The sequence below is a fragment of the Jatropha curcas genome, chromosome 1 (genome assembly GCF_041381405.1).
Source record: "Jatropha curcas cultivar XTBG-Jc1 chromosome 1, XTBG_Jcur_1.0, whole genome shotgun sequence".
In the NCBI taxonomy this organism is placed as follows: Eukaryota; Viridiplantae; Streptophyta; class Magnoliopsida; order Malpighiales; family Euphorbiaceae; genus Jatropha; species Jatropha curcas.
Window position 1 is genome coordinate 20494414 of NC_143151.1, and position 6310 is coordinate 20500723.

General features: G+C 28.8%; 1 pseudogene; it reads right to left on the reverse strand.

Moving 5' to 3' along the window:
• Positions 1-373: 373 nt before the first annotated feature.
• LOC149499121 (uncharacterized) lies at positions 374-1984 on the reverse strand (annotated as a pseudogene).
• Positions 1985-6310: the final 4326 nt, after the last annotated feature.

Below are 6310 nucleotides of genomic sequence, written 5' to 3' on the forward strand. Positions count from 1 at the left end.
TACAATGAACTGAGAGCTAAGAGTGAGAAAGGGATTATGAATAGGAATAGAGGTAAGAATTAGCGATAAGAATTATTGATGCCTTCACAAGGGGAAAGGCTCCCTTTATATAGAAAATTTAGGAATATTTACTATTTGCTTTATGCTGTTGATGAACAGTGCTATGTCTGCCACCGAATCTTTACTGTTTGCCTTTTTACTGTTGATGAACAGTGCTATGTCTGCCACCGAATTTTTACTGTTGATGAACTGTGGTTGGTCTGCCACCGAATCTTGACCTTTACTGTGAACATAGTAACCTGGCTTCTACTGTTGAAATAGTAGCTTGGCTTTTACTGTTTGGAAATTGAAGGAATAAGGTTCCTTCTGCCTTTTATATTGAGTCAGAACAAGATGAGGACGATGATGTGTCCTTCTTTTTCTTTTCTTTTCTTTTTATTTTTTCTTTTTCTTTTACCTTTTGGTTGATTCTTTCTTTTTTTGCTTTGGCTTTTTTATCTGCTTTACTTTTAATTTTTATGATTGACTTAATGTCTTCTTCATCAGTATCTTTAAAAGAAGATAAAGAGACTGTGGAAGAGGATGATGATGATAAAACGACTTTAGCTTTTCCTTTATGACTCTTTTTAGATGAGGATTGACCAGATGATACATATTTGGGCTTACTGGAGGATTGGTTTATTAGGCTTTCTGAACTGGTAGAAAGTTGTTAAAACATTTCTTGACAGATCAGTTTATATTCTTCGGGTGTTTTAGCTGCAGCTAACCGGGCTTGACACTGGGCCTTCTGAATCCCAAAGTTAGGGTTATCCTGAATGGCTAATGTACTGGCATAGGTTAAAGCTGGAGTAGATGGGCTGGCTAATTTAGTGCGAATCCATTGATGGATCTTTAATTCAGTAGTGGTGTTCTTGAAAGATCCCCACCATTTTATCTTGTATCTTTTTACTAACATAGGAATTTGGGTTCCTGGGACATACTGATAATCGAAATACCACTGGTATACCCAAGGGGTGAAGAAGGTCATACAGTAATACATCAAAGATGGGATATGGACTTCTCCAGGATTGGGTTTATAATGGGCTTTAAAATAATGATATAAAGAAAGGATTGCAGGGGTAATGATTTCCTCCGAAATACCTCTTGACTGCCACCACTTTTTAAACCAATTTGGAATTTTTAAATCAGTTCTAATATGTTGATCAAAATATACTAACCAAGAATGGGTAGTAGTTGGATTTTGAATACAAAAAACTTTTTCCCAAGCTTCTTTGTAATCAAAATAATTATATGTAGTACTATGTTTATGTAGAACTTTAAATCTTACTGGAGTATATAATGAAGATACGGGCCAATCTTTGGGATGAATGACTCGTTTTATTTGAATAGAGGAATATGAAATTACAGATTTATTTTTAGTATCAAAAGTATGTTTGATTTTTACAGATCCAGTATCAATTAAAATATTATGGTAATACTCCTGAGGTTTTGAAGAATCAGTAGGAACAAAATACCAATCCTCAGGGTAATATTGTTTTATAATTTGCCAAGGATTAATATGATTATATCCATCCCCAACTTCAAATTCATAATCATATATATTTTTTACAAACCATTTATGTATACTACTAGTAGTAGAATATTGGATTTTTGGCAAATCCACAGCCATCAACGGATTTGATAAGTCTTTACTGTCTACCGTTTGAGACAGACTAGCCGTACCATGAGCGGATACGATCGCTTTAGGTTTAGAAGTCATACCTGTATCTTCTGTGGAAGAAGACGCCATACCTTGCAAGGCCTTTAATACTTCTGGGGATTGAGTGAGTTCCTCAATCCATTTTTTAAGGTCTTTTGAAGGGTTTTGTTTACTATTTAAAGTAAGGGTTTTACTGAGGTCTTCAGAATGCTCCGAAAGAGCTTTAGTGGGTGAAGTAGATTCTTGTTTACTAGGGGCTTTTCCCTTATCCTTCTTCCTTCCCATTGTTTTGTAAGAATTCACGTGTCAGAAAGTCCGGGATATTATTTGTATTACCTTTAATATATTCAATATCAAATTCAAAAATACTTAATAATGCTTGCCATCTAGCAAAAATTTGTTTAGAAGCAAGGTTTTGAACATCTTTTTGCAAAACATCTTTAGCAGATTTACAATCAATACGAAGTAAAAACTTTTGATTTAATAAATCAGATTGGAATTTATTTATACATATAACTATGCTTAAAATTTCTTTTTTAATAGTGGAATAATTTATCTGTGTCTGGTTCCAATGTCCAGATGTATATTGAATTATACGTTCTTTACCATTGATTTTTTGTTTTAATATACCTCCATATCCTATATTGGATGCATCTGTTTCTACAATTTTAAATGCAGTTGGATTAGGAATATACAAATAAGGGATTTCTTTAACTAATGATTTAATCTTTTTGACTAATTGTGTATGCTTATTGGTCCAGGGACCAGTATTTTTTCTAAGTCTATCATGTAAAGGTTTTATCATACAATTTAAATTAGGATAAATATCAATTACATAATTTAAACAACCAAGAAATCTTTGAAGTTGTACTTTATTAGTTATTTCATCAGGAAATTTTTCTCCAAATACTAAAGTTCTTTCTATAGGTTGAAGTATTCCTTGTTCAATATAATGTCCTAAAAATCTAATTTTGGTTTTAAATAAATCCATCTTAGTTTTACTAAGTGCTAAACCATTTTTCTCTATTATCATACAAAAAGTTTTTAAATGTTTAAAATGGTTTTCAATAGTTTGACTAAATATTAACACATCATCAATATAGACTATACAAAATTGGGAATAGGGGTTACATATATCATTCATTATTCTTTGAAATTCTGAAGGTGCATTTTTTAATCCAAACGGCATTACATTCCATTCGTATTGACCAAAAGGAACTGTAAATGCTGTTTTATATCTATCTTTAGGGGCAATTTGAATCTGCCAATATCCTGATTTCATGTGAAATTTACTAAAAATATTAGCATTGTATAATTTCTTTAAAAGATCTTTTTTATTTGGAATTGGATATCTTATCCATTTTAATGCTGCATTTAGAGGTTTATAATTTATTACTAATCTTGGTACTCCTCTTTCTATTTCTGCATTTTTATTAACATAAAATGCCGCACATGACCATGGGCTTCTTGATTTACAAATTAATTTTTTATTTTCTAAATCTTTAATTTCTTTTTTACAATGTTCGATTAATTCAGGATTCATTTGGATTGGCCTAGCTTTAGTTGTAATAGTTCTTTCATCAAAATTATTTTCATAAGGTAAATCAACTATGTGCTGTTTACGATTCCAAAAAGCATTTGTATGATCTGCACAAAGCTTTTTCTCCATATACTCTTTTAAGAGTTCTATTTTATTTTGTATATTTTCAGTTTCTAATTGTTCTTTAATTCTTTTTAAACACATATTGTTTTTTAAATCTTTTAAGTCTTCTTCTTTGGATTTTATTAAAGAATTAATTTCTAGTGTTCTAATAGAATTAGCTTTTAATAGATTTAAGTTTTTTCTTTTAGGTTTCTCTGTAAATTCAAGTCTAGCTTTTTTATTTCTTATTTTGAATTTAATACAATCTTCCTTAACTGAATAAGGTGTTATCAAATTTATAAAAGGTGTTCCTAAAATTACCATATAGTTTATTTGAGGAGAAAGTAAAAATACTGTTTTTATTTCTAAATCCGTGTTTATAATTAATGCTTCTACTTTACCTACTATTTCTAATTTAGTTTTATTAGCTGTACTTAATTTTTCTTTAGTATCTAACCAATATCTTTTAGGTACTATATCTGATTTTATACAATTTAAATCTGCTCCTGTATCAAATAATGCTATTGCATCTATAATAAAGTCATTTGCTATTTTAATGTTTATTTTTACCAAATATTTTCTGGAAGTAATTTCTTGTAATAAAAATAGAAAATTACTATTTATTTCTTCATCTTCTTCTAATTGATTGATTTCATCTTTTATGTCATCATCTGGTTCTTCAGAAGAAGAATTAGATATGAGTTGAGTTTCTAGTAATTTGATTTTCTTAGCATTTTGTTGAGATTGCACTTTTAATTCATTAACCTCATGTTTTAGATTTTTAATTTCTTTTTGTAATTCTTTATTGGAAATTTCTATTGCTTCCTTTTTATGTTTATGTTTATTTAATATGGTAGTTAAATCATAAGTATTAGGTTGAAGTTTAGGAGTTATTTCTTTTATTTCTTTCTCTTCTTCAAAACTTTTAATTAACCTTTTAAGAAGTTGTGCTTTAGTTTCATTATCAGTTATATTGTTTACCACTTCTAAAAGTGTACTTTGATCTTTAGAAAGCATATTGATAGATTTTTCTGATGAACTAGTTATTGTTCCTAATTCATCAATTTGATTTTCACTTTCTATCATCTCTGATTCTGAGGTGTCTGAATCAAGATATAGTTCATGAATTTTATTTAAAACTTCTCCTTCTAGATTTAATTCATTTAATTTTTTATTAAATCGACAGAATTTTGATGTATGTCCTTTCTTACCACAATTATAACAATTTAAATTTTTATAAGAAGTTTTAGTGGAAGATTTAGATGGTTGTTTTCTTTTATATTGCTTGTGAGGTTTTGACTTTTCTTTCTTATAATATTTATCTTGACTAGGTTTAGATTTATAATGCGTTTTAGAATACTTATTTTTAGAATGTTTGTTAGGTCTATTTGATTTAGAACACTGGCCTGTACATTTCTGAGTAGATGTCATGCCATAATCAAATTGTTTACAAAAAGATCCTAACTCTTGTTTAGTTTTATGCAATTCATATTTTAAAGTTCTTTGGAGCTTTAAATCTTGACAAATTTGTAATCCTTCTTTTTAAATTATACTATTTAATTATCCATATGTTAATTTATTATAAGGTATTGGATTACCAAATTGTTGTTTAATATAATTTCTAACTTTCTCGCCTAAGAAAAAAGGAAGTCCTGCTAAGAACTTTTCTTTCCAAAAGGCTTGATTAGAATCTTCTCTTAACATTAATTGTGTAAGAAAAGTGGTTTTATAATATTGAAAATCACTTAATTTTTTACATTTTAAATTGCTTAATAATTCTGCATTTTTATCTTTTAAGTGTGATGGATCTCCTATAAAATGTAATGAAATAGTGAGAATTAATGTTGATACTGCATCTTGAATAGGATCACCATTTTCATCATATATTGGATCTCCTTCCTCATTTACTTGGACTGAATTTAAGATTTCTAAATGTTGTTGGTCAGTTAGGTGATAATCCCACCAACCTTTTAATTGACCAGTAAATCCTGCTATAATTATTTCTGCTATAGCCCAATCTGATATAATTGACTGAGTTTTATAAGCATTAGCAGCCATAGTCATTTGTTGCAATATACTTAATATATTATACTCAGATAGTCCATCTATATTCCATTCATAAATTGTAGTTGCATTATATTTAAATTGAGATATAGAATTTGGTTTATCTATTAATCCTAAGTCTGGTGCTCTATTTACTAATTCTCTATGGGATATATTTACTATGTCATTATGTGATATAGGGTTTAGTTCAAATTGTTTAAGATTTTCTGATTCAGGTTTACTGATTGCAGATTGAGAGTTTTCTTCTATAATGTTTATATTTCTAGACGTTTGAGGAGTTTCAGGTGCTACTTGTTGAGTTGTATCTGAATGTAATTCTAATTTACTGAGCTGTGCTTTTAATGAATTTATGAATTCATTTTGACTAGATTTAGAAAGTTGATATGGTTTAAAAATGTGAGATTTTATCTTTTCTTTACCTTTTACATTATCTTCTATAATAGGTTTTTCTTCCAATAAAGTTTCTATTCTTTTTAATTGTGTATTTAAACAAATTAAACTTGCATTACTAAAATTATTTTGTTCAATTAATTTTTTATCTGTATCATTTTCTCGAGCTATTTTATATGGAGCACATACAATTTCATTATCTTGATATTTTAATTTACTAATTGTTTTAGGTGGAAAATCACTTTGTATAGTTCTATCATTTATTATCCATTCTGATAAAATTATTGTTGTGATAAAGCATTCATTTAAGAAGCATCATAGATAGTTTTGGGTATGCCTACTGAACCCGTTTGATGGCCGTGTGTTGAAAGGCTAAGTAAGGGTATAACCAGGCAGTGGTCGCGACTTGTTGATACTTTAAAATGGATCCTTTATTGTGTAGATCTGCTAATAGTGTTAAAGCGGATGATTCTGAATCTTCAGAAATAAAAAGAGTAATTAATAGAAATGAATTA